Source organism: Bison bison, unplaced genomic scaffold (genome assembly GCF_000754665.1).
Source record: "Bison bison bison isolate TAMUID 2011002044 unplaced genomic scaffold, Bison_UMD1.0 scf7180017864453, whole genome shotgun sequence".
Taxonomy (NCBI): domain Eukaryota; kingdom Metazoa; phylum Chordata; class Mammalia; order Artiodactyla; family Bovidae; genus Bison; species Bison bison.
The window spans coordinates 539,263-558,430 of record NW_011495015.1 but is presented as its reverse complement, the minus strand read 5'-3'; the positions used below and the strand labels follow the sequence as shown (position 1 = coordinate 558,430).

General features: G+C 38.7%; 1 protein-coding gene across 1 annotated transcript in view; it reads right to left on the bottom strand.

The window, feature by feature from the left end:
* Positions 1-15,062, bottom strand: part of SPIRE1 (spire-type actin nucleation factor 1) — a 145,388-nt gene extending 130,326 nt beyond the window's left edge. Inside the window, exon 1 of the mRNA XM_010859062.1 lies at positions 15,033-15,062. The gene's annotated coding sequence lies outside the window, so the exon portion shown is untranslated. The remainder of the gene's footprint in view (positions 1-15,032) is intronic.
* Between the last annotated feature and the right edge of the window lie 4,106 nt (positions 15,063-19,168).

Below are 19,168 nucleotides of genomic sequence, written 5' to 3'. Positions count from 1 at the left end.
TATTTTACCTCTCTGGGCTTGAATGTGAAGTAGGGGGGCAGCCACAGGATTAAAGGGTAGAAGGTCACCTCATACTAAAATAAGTGAGACACATTCACACAGTCACCATGCCACCAATGCAAAATGGACAGGCTGGTGGGCATGGCCTTGTTAATGTGATTCCAATTATTTATTTATAAAATCTAACAGAATAGGATGCATTACCTTATCCCCAGCCACCTATATATATACACACACACAGCATCACTCTTCCCCACTATCTAAGAAGAGTTCTCCTTTTGCCAGTCTGGCAGAAGCCAATTCCCCCTAAAACTAAGTTCTCTTGCTTCTCTCTCTCTACAAAATTTTATTCCCCTTCTTGTCCTGCCCCCTGTTCCCCTCAGGATTAAGAACTATCAAAGAAAAAATAGGACTGAATCCAACCAAAACCTTGTGGGGCCTTCCCGGGACAAAAGCCCCTGTGTCCCAATTCTTATTTATAGAAGGAAAAAAGAAGGCTTTAGTCTCCCAGGCCTTCCCCAAATTCCAAAGAGCAGGCTCTAGCAGTTCATGATTAGGATAAGCAAGTCACCTTACTGTCCAAGCTCCTCCTGAAGGAATACAGGTTGTTAGACCCTGATGCATACCTGTAAGATGTTCTGTAGAAACTAAGACCCCCACCCAGGTGTAGGATGATGACCACATGCTGACTGCAGCATGCAAAACCCAGACTGGTTGGAACATCACCCCATTACCTCACAACAACCCATCAGAAGAAGGTCCGCCAGCTGCTTGTGCAGCCTTCAACCCTCTCCCCTCATGTCATCTTTAAAAACCCTGAAAGCCATTGGGGAGTGTGGGTCTCTGGAGTATGAGCTGCCTGCTCTCCTTGCTTGGCACCAGCAAATAAATCCTTTGCTGTAAACACCCACTGTCAAGAGTTTGGCTTTCTGCACCGAAGGCACAGGAGCTCTTGTTAGGTAACAGTTTCTAACTTTTTTGAGGAGCAGAATTGAGACAACAGAAAGAAAGACCCAGGACCAATGTGAAGGAAGAAGGAAAGGGAAAAGGAAACAAGATGTCAGCACTCTTGTTTGGACACTCCTTTGGAATGGAGAATCTAGATATCAGTTGAAATGAAAGAACAAATGCAGAGGAAAGAGAAGGTGAAGGATAAGTGTGCCTTCAGGGAAGGAGGAGGGGTGGGGTGGGGTAAGTGGAAGGTTCCAGAGTAGCTAGAGGGATGAGGGAGTTAAAGAATTTTAAAAAGGAAATTTTGATAATTTTATTAAATGTTGTTATAACCTATAAACTGTATTCGCTATAAGATTCTTTCAGAGACTCTTCTTAAATACCTTCCACTGCTACACTGTGCTTATCTGCTACGCTGCGTAAGTAGCAAGCAAGGGAGAGCCTCAGGACTGACCAAGTGTCTGAATTCAAAACCTACGTGAAGGAAAAAGTAAAACTAGGAAAGACAGTGGTTGATTGAACAAGTTCAGGCTCTGTCCTCCTATTCAGCTACATAAAGTCTTCACTGTGCAGCCTTTTGTTAAGATTCCTAATAAAGCAACAATTCTTTTTACTCATTTTATAAAGGTAATTCTCTTGCAACAAGATTTCTCAAGGACAGAACTGTGTCCTGATGCCCAGCAGAGTCCATACGTACCAAGAGCTCAACCAGCGATGGCTGAATTAAGGAAAGTTCTGACTTGTTTACCTTTAATTCCTCCTCCCTTTCACAACTCTTCATTTTCCTAAGATCCATTTCTATTTACTCATGAAAACTTCCCTCAGATAATAATCCAAACCACAAGGCAAGGTGCTTATTAGTTATCCACAGATGTGAAGGCCACAATCTTCACATCAATAAAACTGCCTCATGAACTTTGTTTCTCAAGAAAATAAGCAGTTATGTCATATAAAATCTTTATGAATAAAACCATGGGAGTCCAACAAACAAAGTCAGGCACCAATCTTATATTCTAGAAAATACTCTTGCAATAAATTTGATACTCTAAATAGAAAATGATCCTAAGGGGAAACAAAACAACAGCTCAAATTTCAATTATACTAGACCGAACTAATGAGAAAAGATCCTGATGCTGGGAAAAACTGAAGGCAGGAGGAGAAGGGATGACAGAGGACAAGATGGTTGGATGGCATTATCGACTCAATGGACATGAGTTTAAGCAAGCTCTGGGCAAGCTCTGGGAGATAGCGAAGGACAGGGAAGCCTGGCATGCTGCAGTCCATAGAGTTGAAAAGAGTCGGACATGACAGAGCAACAGAACAAGACGACCAAACTAAAGTTTGTCCCAACACACAAAAAAATGTATATTTCTACTTGAAATATAAATTATATAAAGATTATCTACAAAGTCCCTGATTCAGTATTCAAATATCTAAATATTCTCTCACAAAACAGACCTGGAGGAAATTATCTAAAGAATTTGGGGATTCACTCTACCCTTGGCCTGTGAGTCACATAAAAACAATTTTTAAAAAGAAACAGCAAGAAAATGAAATCAAAGACATCCAAACTGGAAATAAAGAAGGTAAAGCTATCTCTTTTCATAGATGGCATGATCCTGTACATAGGAAATTCTAAGGGATCTACTGAGATACTATAAAACTAATAAATGAGTTCAGCAAGATTGCAAGGTACATGATCATCACACAAAAATCAATTGTACTTCTAAATACTTGCAGTGAACAATCCAAAAGTGAAATTAAGAAAATGATTCCATTTATAATAGAATCAGATCAACTGATTTTTGACAAGGGATAAAGAAAAATAGTCTCTTCAAGTATCTTCAAGATATAGCACTGAAACTTAAGAGAATGAATTTACTTGTGGGGACTGGGGAGAAGGATGTGGGCAAGGGGCAGTTAAGGAGTTTGGGATGGGCATGTGCACACTGCTGTATTTAAAATGGATAACCAACAGAACCTACTGTATAGCACAGGGAACTCGGCTCAATGTGATGTGGCAGCCTGGATGGGAGGGGAGTTTGGGGGAGAATGGATACATGTTTATATGTGTGCCTGAGTCCCTTCACTGTCCACCGGAAACTATCACAACATTGCTAACAGACTATACTCCCATATAAAAGTTTTATTAAAAAAAAAAAAAAAAAAGATACAGTGCTGGAACAACTAGATACCCACATGCAAAAGAATGATATTGGATCCTTACTTAATACCATATCCAAAAATTAATTTTTATTTATTTTTTGGCAGCACCATGTGGCATGCTCTTAGTTCCCCAACCAAAGATCCAACCCACACCTCCAAAAGTAAAAGTACAGAGTCTTCACCGCTGGACCACCAGGGAAGTCCCTGCCAATGGATTTTGATATGCCACCAAAACAAGAAAGAAAAAACAGAAGGTGGCTCAGATGGTCAAGAATCCGCCTGCAATGCAGTAGACTGGGTTCAATCCCTGGGTTGGGAAGATCCCCTGGAGAAGGGCATGGCAATCGACTCCAGTATTCTTGCCTGGACTATCCCCATGGACAGAGGAGACTGGAGAGCTACAGTTCACAGGTTCGCAAACAGTAGGACATGACTGAGTTGACTAAGCACAGCACAGGACTTCATCAAAATTAAAAACTTATGTGTCTGAGCTAAAAAAAAAAAAAAGAAAAAGAAAAGAAAATGAGAACTTGAAAAAAAAAAGTAAATCCATCATTGAAACAAAAATACACTTATGTGTTTGAAAAGATACCATCAAAAAATTTAAAGAAAGCCCACAGAATGGGGGAAAATATCTGCAAATCATATATCTGACAAGGGACTTGTAGCTAGAATACATAAAGAACTGTTACAACTCAATAGTAAAAAAAACAACCCAATTAAAAATGGGCAAAGGATCCAAATGGACATTTCTACAAAGATATACAAACATCTAATAAGCACATGAAAACATGCTCAACTTGATCAGTCATCAGGGAAATGCAAATTCATATCACCACATGCCATTTCATACCCACCAAGATGGCCAGAATAAAAAAGTAAGATGACAACAGGTGTTAAGCAAGGACTACTGGCGGGACTGTCAAATACTGGAGCTACTCTCATAAATGGTTTGGCAGTTTTTCAAAAGTTAAAACAGAGTTAACAGTTGACCCAACAACTCTGCTCTTGCATATATACCCAAGAGAAATAAAAACTTATGTCCACACAAAATCTTGTACAGAAATGTTTGTAAGAGCATTATTCAAACATGGAAATAATGTAAACATCTACCAACTAATGATTAGATTAAAAATATACGGTATATCCATTCATTTGAATGAAGTACTGATACACGCCATAACACGGATGAAGCCTGAAAACATTATGTTAAATGATAATCACAATCAGTAACACAAAACTGCATATTATATGATTCACTTACATGGAATGTCCAGAATAAGCAAATCTACAGATGAAGAAAATAATTGCCAAATTCAGACTTAAATTGAAGGAGGAGGGAAAACCACTAAACCATTCACGTATGACCTAAATCAAATCCCTTACAATTATACAGTGGAAGTGAAAAATAGATTCAAGAGATTAGATATGATAGAGTGCCTGTTGAACTATGGACAGAGGTTCGTGACACTATATAGGAGACAGGGATCAAGACCATCCCCAAGAAAAAGAAATGCAAAAAAGCAAAATGGCTGTCTGAGGAGGCCTTACAAATAGCTGTGAAAAGAAGAGAAGTGAAAAGCAAATGAGAAAAGGAAAGATATACCCATTTGAATGCAGAGTTCCAAAGAAGAGCAAGGAGAAATAAGAAATTCTTCCTCAGTGATCAACCCAAAGAAACAGAATAAAACAATAGAATGGGAAAGACTAGAGATCTCTTCAGAAAAATTAGAGATACCAAGGGAACATTTCATGCAAAGATGAACACAATAAAGGACAGAAACAGTATGGACTTAACAGAAGCAGAAGATATTAAGAGGTGGCAAGAATACAGAAGAACTATACAAAAAATATCTTCATGACCCAGATAATCACGATGGTATGTCACTCACCTAGAGCTGGACATCCTGGAATATGAAGTCAAGTGGGCCTTAGGAAGCATCACTTCAAACAAAGCTAGTGAAAGTGATGGAATTCCAGATGAGCTATTTTCAAGTCCTAAAAGATGATGCTGTGAAAGTACTGCACTCAATATGCCAGCAAATTTGGAAAACTCAGCAGTGGCCACAGGACTGGGAAAAGTCAGTTTTCATTCCAATTCCTAAGAAAGGCAATGCCAAAGAATGTTCAACCTATCACAATGGCACTCATCTCACACACTAGCAAAGTTATACACAAAATTCTCCAAGCCAGGCTTCAACAATACGTGAATCATGAACTTCCAGATGTTCAAGCTGGTTTTAGAAAAGGCAGAGGAACCAGAGATCAAATTGCCGCTGGATTATCGAAAAAGCAAGAGAGTTCCAGAAAAACATCTATTTCTGCTTTATTGACTATGCCAAAGCCTTTGACTGGGTGGATCACCACAAACTGTGGAAAATTCTGAAAGAGATGGGAATACCAGACCACCTGACCTGCCTCCTGAGAAATCTGTAAGCAGGTCAGGAAGCAACAGTTAGAATTGGACATGGAACAACAGACTGGTTCCAAATAGGAAAAGGAATATGTCAGGGCTGTATATTGCTTATTTAACTTATATGCAGAGTACATCATGAGAAACACTGGGCTGGATAAAGCACAAGCTGGAATCAAGATTGCCAGGAGAAATATCAATAACCCCAGATACGCAGATGACACCACCCTTATGGCAGAAAGTGAAGAAGAACTAAAGAGCCTTTTGATGAAAGTGAAAGAGGAGAGTGAAAAAGCTGGCTTAAGACTCAACATTCAGAAAACTAAGATCACCATCTGGTCCCATTACTTCATGGCAAATAGATGTGGAAACAGTGAGAGACTTTATTATCTTGGGCTCCAAAATCACTGCAGATGGTGACCACAGCCATGAAATTAAAAGATGCTTACTTCTTGAAATAAAAGTTACGACCAACCTAGACACCATATTAAAAAGCAGAGACATTACTTTGCCATAAAAGGTCCATCTAGTCAAGGCTATGGTTGGTTTTTCTAGTAGTCATGTATGGATGTGAGAGCTGGACTATAAAGAAAGCTGAGCACTGAAGAATTGATGCTTTTGAACTGTGGCGTTGGAGAAGACTCTTGAGAGTCCCTTGGACTGCAAGGAGATCCAACCAGTCCATCCTAAAGGAAATCAGTCCTGAATATTCATTGGAAGGACTGATGTTGAACCTGAAACTCCAATACTTTGCCCACCTGATGCTAAGAACTGACTCATTTGAAAAGACCCTTACGCTGGGGAAGACTGAAGCGGGAGGAGAAGGAGATGACAGAGGGTGTAATGGTTGGATGGCATCACCAGTTCAATGGACATGAGTTTGAGTAAACTCTGGGAGTTGGTGATGGACAGGGAGGCCTGGTGTGCTACAGTCCATGGGGTCGCAAAGAGTCAGACATGACTGAATGACTGAATTGAACTGAATTGCTGGAGGCTGATAGGGTGGAAGATGGGTAAGATACCTAATGGCACCCGATTTCCTTCAGAGCTGACAAAAATGTTCTAAAAGTGATTGTGGTGATGGTTGCATAATTCTGTGAAAATACCAAAGACCAATGAGTCACACACTTTAAAATGGTCTGTTGACTTGTAAAGTTTGTGAATTACATTTTAGTAAACTTCTAACAAAAAATTAACAAACACTAATCATCAAAAGACATTAGGTAATTATCACAACACTAATACCCATATTTACTGATACCAAATTTTTCCTTTAAGTATCTTTTAAATATCTTCCAAATATAGTAAAACCTCTACCAAATTGAGGGAGGATGTTAAAAGACACCACTCGAAACAGCAGAAGCTCTCTTAAGCAGCCTTTATCTAGCTGACTGACCTATCTCACAGTTCCCAGTCCTCTAGCAACCAGACTGACTGATCTCCATGACAACTACTAGACATGAGTCATCAGTGCATTCAGGTTACTTGGTAGGGGAGCTGAACTTTTACCACACATCAGTTGGGTCTGTTCCCAAACCTATTCGTGCAACTCTACTGATATGATTACAAAAATAGTTCAATTAAAATGATGTATTAACTGATGAAATGTATATACGTATTCACATTTCCCTGCCAAACTACACGCAAACAGCAAATGAAGAATGACCCTGTGAAACAGAAGAAAATTTCAGAAAGAAATGTTTCTTCCCTTGAGGAGAAACTGGACCTACATACAATCTTTAATACAGCATATAAGCCCTTGCACCAGACTTCCCTGGTGGTCCAGTGGTTAAGACTCCATGCTCCCAATGCAGAGGACCAGGGTTTGATCCCTGGTCAGGGAAGTAGATCCCACATGCCAAAACTAAGAGCCCAAATGCTGCAACTAAAGATTCCACATGTTGCAATGAAGACCCCACACTTGGCAACTAAGAGCCAGCAGACTCAAATTAAAAAAAAAAAATCATTGATCTAACATTAAAAAAGAGAACTGGCATCACTTGTTCCCCTCCAATTCCTACACCTTCCCCTCACACACACCATGCTGGCATCCTGCTGTTCTGTTAGTTTCAAAAACAGCTTGCTCTCTGACACTTCACAATGATGTCCTTTTGCCTGGAAAGTTCCACTTCATGTCTAAACCCTTTCCATCAGCCTGGCTGACTCCTTAAAGCCAAGTTTGTCATTTATGTAAAGATGCACGTACTCCTAAGAGCAGCACATAAAGGATGCTCAATGGTAAATCACCTCTACCATGTACATATAGGAAGAGATGTCTAGAAGAATATTCTAAACAGTCATTATAACTAGATAGTAGAGTATGAAGTTACTTTTACATTCTTCTCTGTATCTGTGATATAAAATACAATAAGTAATTTCTACAAATGAATAAAGGTACTTTGAAAAGAAAATAAAAGTCGAGCCCATTCCCACTTTGATCCTATCAAAATAAAAAAAAAATTGTTTCATCTTAAAAACATTTAAAATTCAAGCTATTCATTAAAGCAGATTGACCTGGTCCCTGGATAAGGCAAATTATTAAGAAAACTTTCTACTCTATTATCCAAGTACTTAGAAGTGCTTAAATTACTTGAAAGGTAAATTTTCTGTTCCTTCAGGAATAAAATGTTTAATCTCAGATAATTTGGTTACTCTGAAATCCTTTGCGAGACAGAGTACAACTGTCACTGGTCTTCAAACACAGTAAAAACTGTACAAAGGAACACTACTTGTTATAAATTTTGTGTCCTATGGTCAAACAATGTTGCCAGGATTTAAGACATCTATGACTACCAGAGAAAGGCCATTTTGGTAACAAATATTATCTGAGACAGACGGAGAAGAGAGAGAAAGGACAGAGGAGACAGGGGAGAGAGTCAGAGGAGTTGCCACAATGGCTCCAGTTTGCATATGAAGATACACAAAATCTAACTGGAGATTTAACTATTTATCACATCATCAATATCTCACTACCAACCTCTGTTAGTACTGACACTCAGAAGTAACAATTCATGGGTAGGCACAATTTACCCTAAGGACACACAAACCAATTTCCAGGCCATATAAGTTAATGTCAATCAAACAGCCATATAAAATCAGGCATGTTTGAGGTCTTTAATCCAAAAAGAGGAAGCAGAATGTGTGTACTTCTTGTTCCTTTCAGCTTGCTGACCAAGGAGAAAATGCTGTTGTCACCAACAATTAAATAACATTTACCCTCCCAACCCTTTTAAAGAACACATATCATTTTAACTTCTTGCCACACAATCCTATTTATAAACACTTATATCAAGATTTTAGATCAGACAAAGCCTTCCAATAAAAGGGTAGGTTGATAGTAATTCCTTTATATTTCCGCTAGATATTCTTAGATCTACTTAGTTTGGTATCAAATACTAATTTTACAACCATATAAAACAGGCTCACTATGCAGCTACAGTTTACGCAAATATTTCTGTAAAAATATTACATACTTCTTTCATGCTAATTTTTCAGTTACTTTTGAAATTAATTCAGGGCTATCAAATGTCAATTTAAAAAAGGACTACTCATCAAATTATCACTGTGAGTCTACATGAGCCAGATGTAAAATCAAAGTACAGGGGCTAATTCAGCTAAAGACAAAATGGGGAAATTCCCTGGCAGTCCAATGGTTAGGACTCTGCGCTTGCACTACTTGAGGACCTGGGTTCAATCCCTGGTCAGAGAACTAAGATCCCACAAGTCTCACAGCCAAAAAAAAATTTTTTTAAACAAAAATGGGTTTTTTTGTTTTATTTTGTATTGTACTCTGTTAAAGCAGTCAGCACCCACATACTACCTTTGGCAGTTTATTTTAGGCTGTTCAGGGAACATGAAGGCAATGGCACCCCACTCCAGTGTTCTTGCCTGGAAAATCCCATGGACGGGGGAGCCTGGTAGGCTGCCGTCTATGGGGTTGCACAAAGTCAGACACGACTGAGCGCCTTCACTTTCACTTTTCACTTTCATGCATTGGAGAAGGAAATGGCAACCCACTCCAGTGTTCTTGCCTGGAGAATCCCAGGGACGGGGGAGCCTGGTAGGCTGCCGTCTACGGGGTCGCACAGAGTCGGACACGACTAAAGCGACTTAGCAGCAGCAGCAGCAGCAGCAGGGAACATGAAAAATTTTCACATAGTCCAGTTTCTGTCAAAATCTGTATATAACGAGAATGGAATAAGTCCAAATACTACCTCTGATGTGTTCCTTGGTTCATTTCCAAAAGCTCTGGGTTTCCCCACAAAGCAGACTAATTCCAGGTGCGATTTCCCAGGAGGTTCAAATATGCAGCAAAATTCTTGAGTCGTTCTGAGTAATTCAGAATCAGACTAATTCACAGATTGCTCCAGTACAGACTGTGTTCACTTAACAGTGGGGCTGGGGGTTCATAGACAGAGTCTGTTCCTTCTTTGTCTGGTTTCCATCCAACAAGATTGTATTCCCTCACTGCATAAGGCCAAGACCAAATGAGTCACAGGTGAGAAACATAAAGGACAAGGACAATTTTATGGGCACAAAATTGTCAGCGTTCTGCAGATCCAGACAACCAAGGATTGGATTCAGACAAACAGAAAAGAGCTAAGAGAGGTGGTTGTGCAACACGTTGGCTCTACAGCCCAGGGCAAGTCCCTCAACCTCGCCATACCTCAGCTTTCATTAGTAATAGAACGCACTTCATAACCTGGTTGTGAGGATTAAATTAAGGTATCTAACAGTACTCAGCACAGAGGAGGCTAAAGTGTTTTTTAAAGATGTGGGAATGAAAGACAGTAAGTACTTATATATGGTACTTTATTTGAACTTCATAAATATGAACTTTATTTCTAAGATAGGAATATAAATCTTTTCCATACTTCCCCTCAGTAAAGCTTACACTTTCTGCTATGCTATGATTTTTACGAACTAGCTCTATCAAGATTAAACGATCAACAAAAGTTATCTAACTTCATATAACACTTTAACCAATTTCACATAAAATACAGCAAATCCATCAAGGAGAACAGAACAGGATTGTTCTGGTTACTCATTCAACCTTCTTGCCTGCTAAAGGGAAAGGGCCTCTGAGTGCTACATAATTAACTGTAGTTAATAGAAGACAGAATGGAATGAAATTTAGAAAGCTAAAAACAAGGAAAAAGTCTCAATTAAGATACTTTGAAATTCCAATCTTTTTTATGTTTTAGTATTTTTAAGTGCTTAGCCTTTTCTTCAAATATAAGAGTATCACCCGCAAGAGTATTTAAGTAATGGCAGAAGGAAAAACTTGTAAACTAGGAGTGAAAGTTTTCCTAAACTGTGAATTGGAACCACTTCCCTTGACAAGAAAATTCCAACTACAGGTCAGTCATGTGACAGTTTATAAACGACCACTCCCAGAGAGGAGGCCAAGGTAGGTAACACACTGTGTACATTACAGGTCCTCCCCAAAACCAAAGTGACGGAATACAGATTAGTGGTTATTGGGGGGTTGGGGATGGGGGGAAGACAACAAAGAGGAGTGGGGGGACCCTAGGGGATGATAAGACTTGACTGTAGTGATGGTATTTGTCAAAACTTAAAGAATTTTAACTAAAAAGTTTAAATTCTACTGTATATAAATTATATATTCAAAAAAATAGAAACAACAGTGTAAGAAAAAGTTAAATTGCTTATTAAAGTAAAAAATTTTGGCTTCATCCACATGCCAAGGCTTTCCTCGCTTTCCACCAACCCAGCTTAGGGCTCTGGTTTGACCTCTCCCAACCCTCAACTCCATTTCTCAGGAAGAAGTCCCTCTGCTCTCCAGACCCAGCCCAACTCTAACTGGTTAGTTTTGGGGCCCTTTTACTTTCAAAAATTACCAGGGAGTCCAAGGAGCTTTTGTGTCTATGAGCTATAATCAAACATTTACTGTATCAGAAATTAAAACTGAGAGTTTTTTACTGAATTGTTCAAATTAAATTGTTCAAAAATAATATTGCTGTAGAGCAGAAATTAATACAACATTGTAAAACTACACTCCAATAAAATTTTTTAATAAAATGATTAAAGAAAAATAATGCTATTAAATATGTTAATACATGTAACATTTTTATAGAAAGAAACGCTAAAAATTTTCCAAAAAAATAGACTTCCCGAGTGGTTCAGTGGTTAAGACACTGAGCTTTCAATGCAGGAGACTCAGATTTGGTCCCCACTCCAGTACTCTTGCCTGGAAAATCCCACGGACAGAGGAGCCTGGTAGGCTGCAGTCCATGGGGTCACTAGGAGTCGGGCACGACTGAGCGACTTCAGTTTCACGTTTCACTTTCATGCATTGTAGAAAGAAATGGCAACCCACTCCAGTGTTCTTGCCTGGAGAATCCCAGAGACGGGGGAGCCTGGTGGGCTGCCGTCTATGGGGTTGCACAGAGTCGGACACAACTGAAGCGACTTTGCAGCAGCAGCAGCAGGGGAACTAAGATCCCACATGCCACTCAGGGTGGCAAAAAAAAGAAAGTCAATAAAATAGTGAAAGGGGTGGTAAAAGGTTATGCTTAATAAAATCCAGCTACACCTGCTCTTCTGCAGCCACTCCAATAGGACAGTCAAGGTCGTGCAGCCATGAAGCCTCTGAAAACACCATTGCACACTCATGACAGAATAAGAGTAAAAGGACAAATAATGTCTCAGTAATACTCTGAAGATAATCTGACCACAAAAGGGTGTCAGAACCCCCCAGAGCCTTGGAGAACCCCACTGTCCTTGGAGAACTACCGCTGTAGCCTGGCCACCTCTAGCTGCAACCACTTCTGGTATTGGCAGGCATCCACTCTCCCTTGGATCTCTCCCTCTCCACCTCTCTTCCCACCCCCTCTTTCTTTCCCCTTCTCTCTCCCCCAACTTCTTTCTCACTCTCTCTTCCCCTTTACTACCACTGCATGCGTGCATGCATGCTCAGTCACTCAGTCATGTCTGACTCTTTGCGACCACCATGGCTCCTCTGTCCATAGGATTATCCCAGCAAGAATACTAGAATGGGCTGCCATTTCCTCCTTCAGGGGATCTTTACCACTGAGGCACAAGGGAAGCCCTTACTATTACTGTGTGTGTTAGTTGCTCAGTCGTGTCCAACTCTTTGCGACCCCATGGACTGGGGCCTGCCAAGCTCCTCAGTCCATGGGATTTTCCAGGCAAGAATATTGCAGTGGGTTGCCATTCTTTTCTCCAGGGGATCTTCCTGACCCAGGGGATCGAACTTGGATCTCCCACATTGAACGCAGACTCTTTACCATCTGAGCCATCAGGGAAAACTACCATTACCAGCACCAAATGTACAATCTTTCTCAACCTAAAAAACAAAACTTCCTACTTAAACTACCTCCTTCTTCACTGCTGCTGCTGCTAAGTCACTTCAGTTGTGTCCGACTCTGTGCGACCCCATAGATGGCAGCCCACCAGGCTCTCCCATCCCTGGGATTCTCCAGGCAACAACACTGGAGTGGGTTGCCATTTCTTCACTAGAGTAAGTTTTTTTTAAAGTTCCCACTCCTCCTACTGCCCCTCCTTTTTATTATTTTAATTACCAAAGTAATACAAAGAGACTTTGTCACTTCAAAAAAATTTAAGTAATAAAGATAAATCGCCATCCAAACCCCAATATCTTCCCTAGAGGTAAAAACCACTGTAACTGTAAAAGATACTCCAAACTCACTTTGTAAACTATCAGACCAAACTTCTCATTTTCTCATGATTTTCCCTCTTCAAATAGTTAGACCAAAAAAAAAAAAAAAAGTTATGAAAAAGAGTTCTGTTTAGATTTCAATTCTTTTGATGATAAGTTATGGATCAAAGGATACAGCTATCATGTAGGAAATGACAGAGTGACATGCCTACACAAATAAGTGTGAAACAAAATGTTACAACCATGTTAATTTTATGGCAACAAAATATAATGAGACTTATGACTATGCTTTGTATGTAAAGTCAGCACATTTCATTACCTAAATGCAGATCAATGTTGATTAATTTGTATCAATTTGATATCAATAAAAGTGTCTTCAGAGTTTATACAACATTTTTACCCATATAATCTCTTTGAAATTTCACAACCCATGAGATTAATAGAAATTATCTTTAACATTTAATAAAGAAAGCCAAAATTATGAGAGAAAAAGAATTAGTTGCTCAAAATTACATAGCTAGAAAGATGCAAATCAGAAACCACAGACAGAACTTTTATTTTTTGACTCAAATCATATCCCACTCCTTTATATCACATTGAACAATACATCAAAAGTTGTCACAATAAGGCTTCCCTGGTGGTCCAGTGGTTAAGAATCCACCTGCCAATGCAGAGGACATAAATTAGATTCCTTGTCCAGGAAGATTCCACATGCTGCAGGGCAACTAAGTCCAAGCACCACAGCTACTAAGCCTGAGATCCTGTGCTCCACAATCATAGAAGTCACCACAATGAAATGCCTGTAACTACAACCAGAGAGTAGCCCCTGCTCACCGGACCTAGAGAAAGCCCTAGCACACAGCACTGAAGACTCAGCACAGCCAAAAATAAAATAAAAATAATTTTTTTTAAAAAAGCTGTCAGAAAACAAAAATACTAAGTTCTTGCATATTTTTTCTGCTAACCTGGAAGAAATTATGTCTACTTCTAAAGTTTAATAGAAAATATAAAACAAGGTGAATAACTTCTGAATGCAAAAAATTAAGTATTTTTGCTTGTTATACAATATAATCCCTTGGGAAGCTTGCATCTTACTTAAAATAATCAAAATTTAATAAAACTTACATTAACCTGTAGATGCATTATAAAATTAGAAAAATAACATCTTAAATTCTTAATTAGGTATTAACATAAGACCTAAAACTCCACATGTAATGATGTAACAGCTCCAGACAGAAAATACCTCCACATATACATAAATCATTGATGCTGCCCTCATACTTCAGCATTACCACTGAAATTTCTGCAAGGGACATATGGAGCCACATGGAAATCCCTTAAATTTCACAAACTGAATTTTAAATTATTTTAAAAATAATAAACATACTTTTACACAAAGACAAAACATTTAATTCATCAGTAATGTTACTGAATGACTTCCTAAGTCCCTATTTCTTCCCACTCCAAAGCAACTCCACAGGAGTCCAACACATTTTAATGATTTATATGACACACTAGGTCAGATTATTTTAAAAACTTACCCTATTTCTTGTTAAGGGGTCTGAATCTTAACTCCATTTCACAAACAACACAGGAAAATTTTTAAATTATGATAAAGCTTATCTTTATAACATACCTTGATATTTTAAACATATGGACATGATTAACTGATTTTTATTTACATTTTACTCTTCCTAAATATAATAAATATATACCTGTTCTCAACACATCCTTATCAGAAAACCAAAACCCACAGTGAGATATTTCAGTACTCAAGATAGTATAAACAGAAGTGTAAAGCTGGGTTATTACTAAGAAATATTTTAACATTTCTCTTACCTCAGTTTCTGTACAATGTGAATATTCCACTTTACCTGTAATAAAAATACAAAAAGTTACTTTTCAGAGGATTTGGGGTGTTTTTTTTAAATCACTGACAAATCTGAGTTATTCTGACTACAGCTTCATTATGTCTGTGAAAATCTGTGCCACAAAAAGGTTCTAGTGTGACCAAATATTCTAAAAGTTCCTGCTCAGAGATTTAAGTTTAAAAAGTTTCATAAGAGAATAATCAAGAAAAAGATGGAAAGAATACGTTTAATTGTAATAAAATATAAAACATATTACACATATATAAAGAATTAAAACAAAAATACTTTTTCTTGCTTTCTTTACTTTAAAGGCATTTAAAAGCTACCATTTAAAACACTTATAAGAAAAGTCTTTAAAAGACTCTTGGTGTCTTCCCTAAATACATTTCCAGTTTAAAGGTACAGTGATCATTTCAATTAAGGCAGAAATGGTTTAAATTCTTATTTAACATATAACAGTAGTTTTTCTATAATATACAGACACAACACTATAACTAATTTAGCAATTCTCCCAATAGAAGATCAACTAAAGAATAACCAGACTGAATAACATTTTGCCGTACAAACATTAATATTTTCTCATCACTGAGACATAATACCAGACAGCACGTATAGTTATGTATTTCTGTTAACTTGGGTGGTTAAAACATAAAGTTATTTTAAAGGAGAACCATTTATGAAAATGTTTTAACAAAAAGAGTAAATAGCATACATTTACATTGGATAGTAAAAAACTTAATTTTCCCAGTCTACACATCTTAAATCTCATCGTCCTAAGTTCAAATACACATTTATCTCGACCTCTTTCCCTCCCCTCTTCACTCACTCCTCCTCCTCTCCAGCCCAGGACCCCTACACTTACCCTATAGGGAATGTTCATCAGTCTGATTTATACACCTTAGAGTCTACAATGATACTGCTGGCTCTGTGGGCTCACCAGTGAGTAAGACCAGCTGACAGCCTCACAGAGCTAACACTCCAATGTCTGTCCCCGCTCCACCACCAAACCCTCCCAACCTATTCTGTGGCACCAGAAGAACCAAATATAACAGCCTGTTCTGAAATGAAAGGTCTGATAATACGCTTTGCTAACTATCAACAGTGTTATTTTTTTCTTTCTATTTAGCAACCTTAATTAACTAAACTTTATATTATCTCATGGAACAAGTATCATTAAATGACAAGTATTTTCCATTGAAAATAATTACTTCAGTTTCAGCATATTTTCAACAAAAGTCAAAAATTATCTTTGTCTACCTCACGTAATTTGGCAACACTCAAAGTCTGCATAGCACAGAGGTTTCCCTTCTGTGCAGATTCTAGCTGAAGGGTAGCGGCTGTTCAGCATGCTGCCTCCAGAGGAGTTCTGAGGGGGACTGCAAGTAGGAACCCAGGACCACTCAACGATATTTCCACTGGCACGGAAGGGATGGGCCCTGCGGAGGCCACACTTCTGACACTCCTGTGCTGGGATGAGATGACCAGAGTTGTGGTTCTTTTTATGTACAGTGTGGATTTGGGTTACAAAAATTCCCCTTGTGACATTAATCCAGACAGTAACTGTCTAAATTTCATGAGACCTCACAGCACTATACCACTTTCTTCAAGAACAAGGAGAACTTGGAGGGGAATCAAAATTGACAGCAAATCATAAAACAAAGTCAACTGGCAAGTGTTAATCCCAAATGTTCTCGTACTTCCTATCAACATATTCTCCTAAGAGTCTCCTCCCCACAGTGGCCTCTGCTCAAGGCCGAGACCCTCCTAGCCAAGAGGCACGTCCTTTAGACACAGCACCCTAAACTGCCATCCAGATCATCTGCCCCAGTGAGTCACATATCCTCTATCGGGACTGAGTATATCTGATTTACACTATGAAAACTACCTAGGCAAAATCTCACTATTTAAATTTTACTCTATATATACACTTTTATGAGTATTTTATGAATAACATACTAAGTTCTTCAAATGCAAATAGAATCAAAAGGATTCTTAATCATGAAAGGAGGTCAGAGTTAGGGAGCAACTATCATTAGAGAATTTTTAAACAGATTTTCATCATTTCCCACCAATACAACTTAATTTTAAACACATTAGACAACAGAATGAACCAAGTGTTTCATCGAAACTATTTCTTGTCTTACAGTTCCCAAATGAAATTGGTTCCAATAGTTCAGGGCAAAAAGTTGTACTTACATTCTTTTTTACTATTAACGTAAATAAGCTCCCCAATACTCTCCCAAGAATTTAAACAGGCTAAATTAAAGTGTGAATAAGTGACTATCAAGTTAGAAAGTGATAAAGTGAAAAAAGCTAAGTTCAAGAATATTATATGATTTTTCAATTTAAAGCTAGTATACATGGTGGTCAAACACTAATTAACTTTCTCTGACATTCTGCTAAACTCTTCTCAGACCCTTATAATCTATACTAAAACCCTAGTGCAAGACCTAAGGCAACTAAGATCTAATTACAATATGAAAAACACCAGATTTTTTTCAAACTCAAGAATCACTTTACGGACTCCAAATATACATATTTACTTAAGACTGTTTTAGTAGTTCTTTATCAATCTGGAATCAAAGTATCTTGAAACATTCATCTTTTTATAAAAGGAAGAAATGACTCAGTTAAAATATATGTGCAATATGTATGTTGACAAAATACCCTCACATAAATTTCCTCATTTGATTCTCCTAACAATTTTGTAAGAAGGGCTGGTCATATATTATTTCCCCTTTACAGACAAAGAAATAGAGTCAGAGGGGTAATATGGATTGCCTGAGGTTAGAACTAAGTGACAGTCTCTAGACCAAGAATCAAAACACATCTTCTACAGGCAACTTTTTATGTTCTTACCACAATACCATGTGACATTAAACAGTTGATTTGCAACCTTTCGGAAGAGCTAAGGAACTTGATAGGAATCAACATGACTCCATAAGAAAAGTATTTTTTCTGGGCCAACTTAGTTTCCAGCAAGAGTTAAGTCACCATCTTCCTACCCCGTAAGCACCCAGGCGGTAAGCCCGAGAGCCTCCCAAGATTCCTTCCTTCTTCCCACTGCCACGTCAAAAGCTAAATAGCCATGTGCCATTCTATTTCTTAAATCACCCTCAGACTCTTTCTCCCTATTTCATTACCTCTGGTCTGAAGAGCCATAATACTCCTAACTGGTTTGGTAACTTAGAAGCTGCTAAGACCTAATGATAGTATGAAATGGCCAGTGGTGTCTTTGCCCTCAGCTTACTCAGTTCAATCCATCTTCTACAAAGTTTATCTTCCCAAACAGAGGAGTCTGCTTACATCATTTTCCTGCTTAAAATGGTTCTGTAACTACCCAACACCTATACAGACTATAAATACAAACTCAGTCGTGAGGCACAAAAAGGCCTTCATCACCTGAGCCCTCCCGCATACCTTTCCAGCTGATCTCCTCGTCCACCCTTCCCACATACATCCGACGCTCCAGGCACAGTGGACGCCCACTGCAGAGAGGACAGACAGGTTCAGTCTCATATGCCAACTCCAAACAATTGGCAGTGACTGCCTGAGGCACCCTGCTGAGAACTAAAGATACTTATATTTAGCAGCAAAAATGTGATGAATGATTACGCAGCGCCTGCTTTTGGTATGGGGACGTGGGTGTCACACACATGCCATACCACAACTCGTGTACTATTGCTCTCTGACAGTTCTCCCACGTTTCTAAGCCTCTGTGCTGACTGCTGCTTCTGCTGAGCATGCTCTTCTCCTAGGATCCCACTGCTCAGATCAGACCCCATCAACAGAGCTCCCCTGTGAAACCTGCCTGATGTCACACCAGCAGAGTCAGTCCCTCTCTCCCTGGACTCACACAGCTTTCTGTATGTCTCTATTATTTGGAATCATTAGACTGTAAGTGTTAATTTATGCTCCTGTGACATTCTTGAAGGTATGAATGCACTTCCTTTCCCTCTGTATCTTCAACATTTAGTCCAATACACTTAGAAGACACCCAAGTACTGGTGAAACGAATACATGAAGACATGAATGGGGATTCCTCTAACATGCTATTTCACTAAAATCCAGGAAGATATGGCAAAGCCAGGACCAGACAACCTA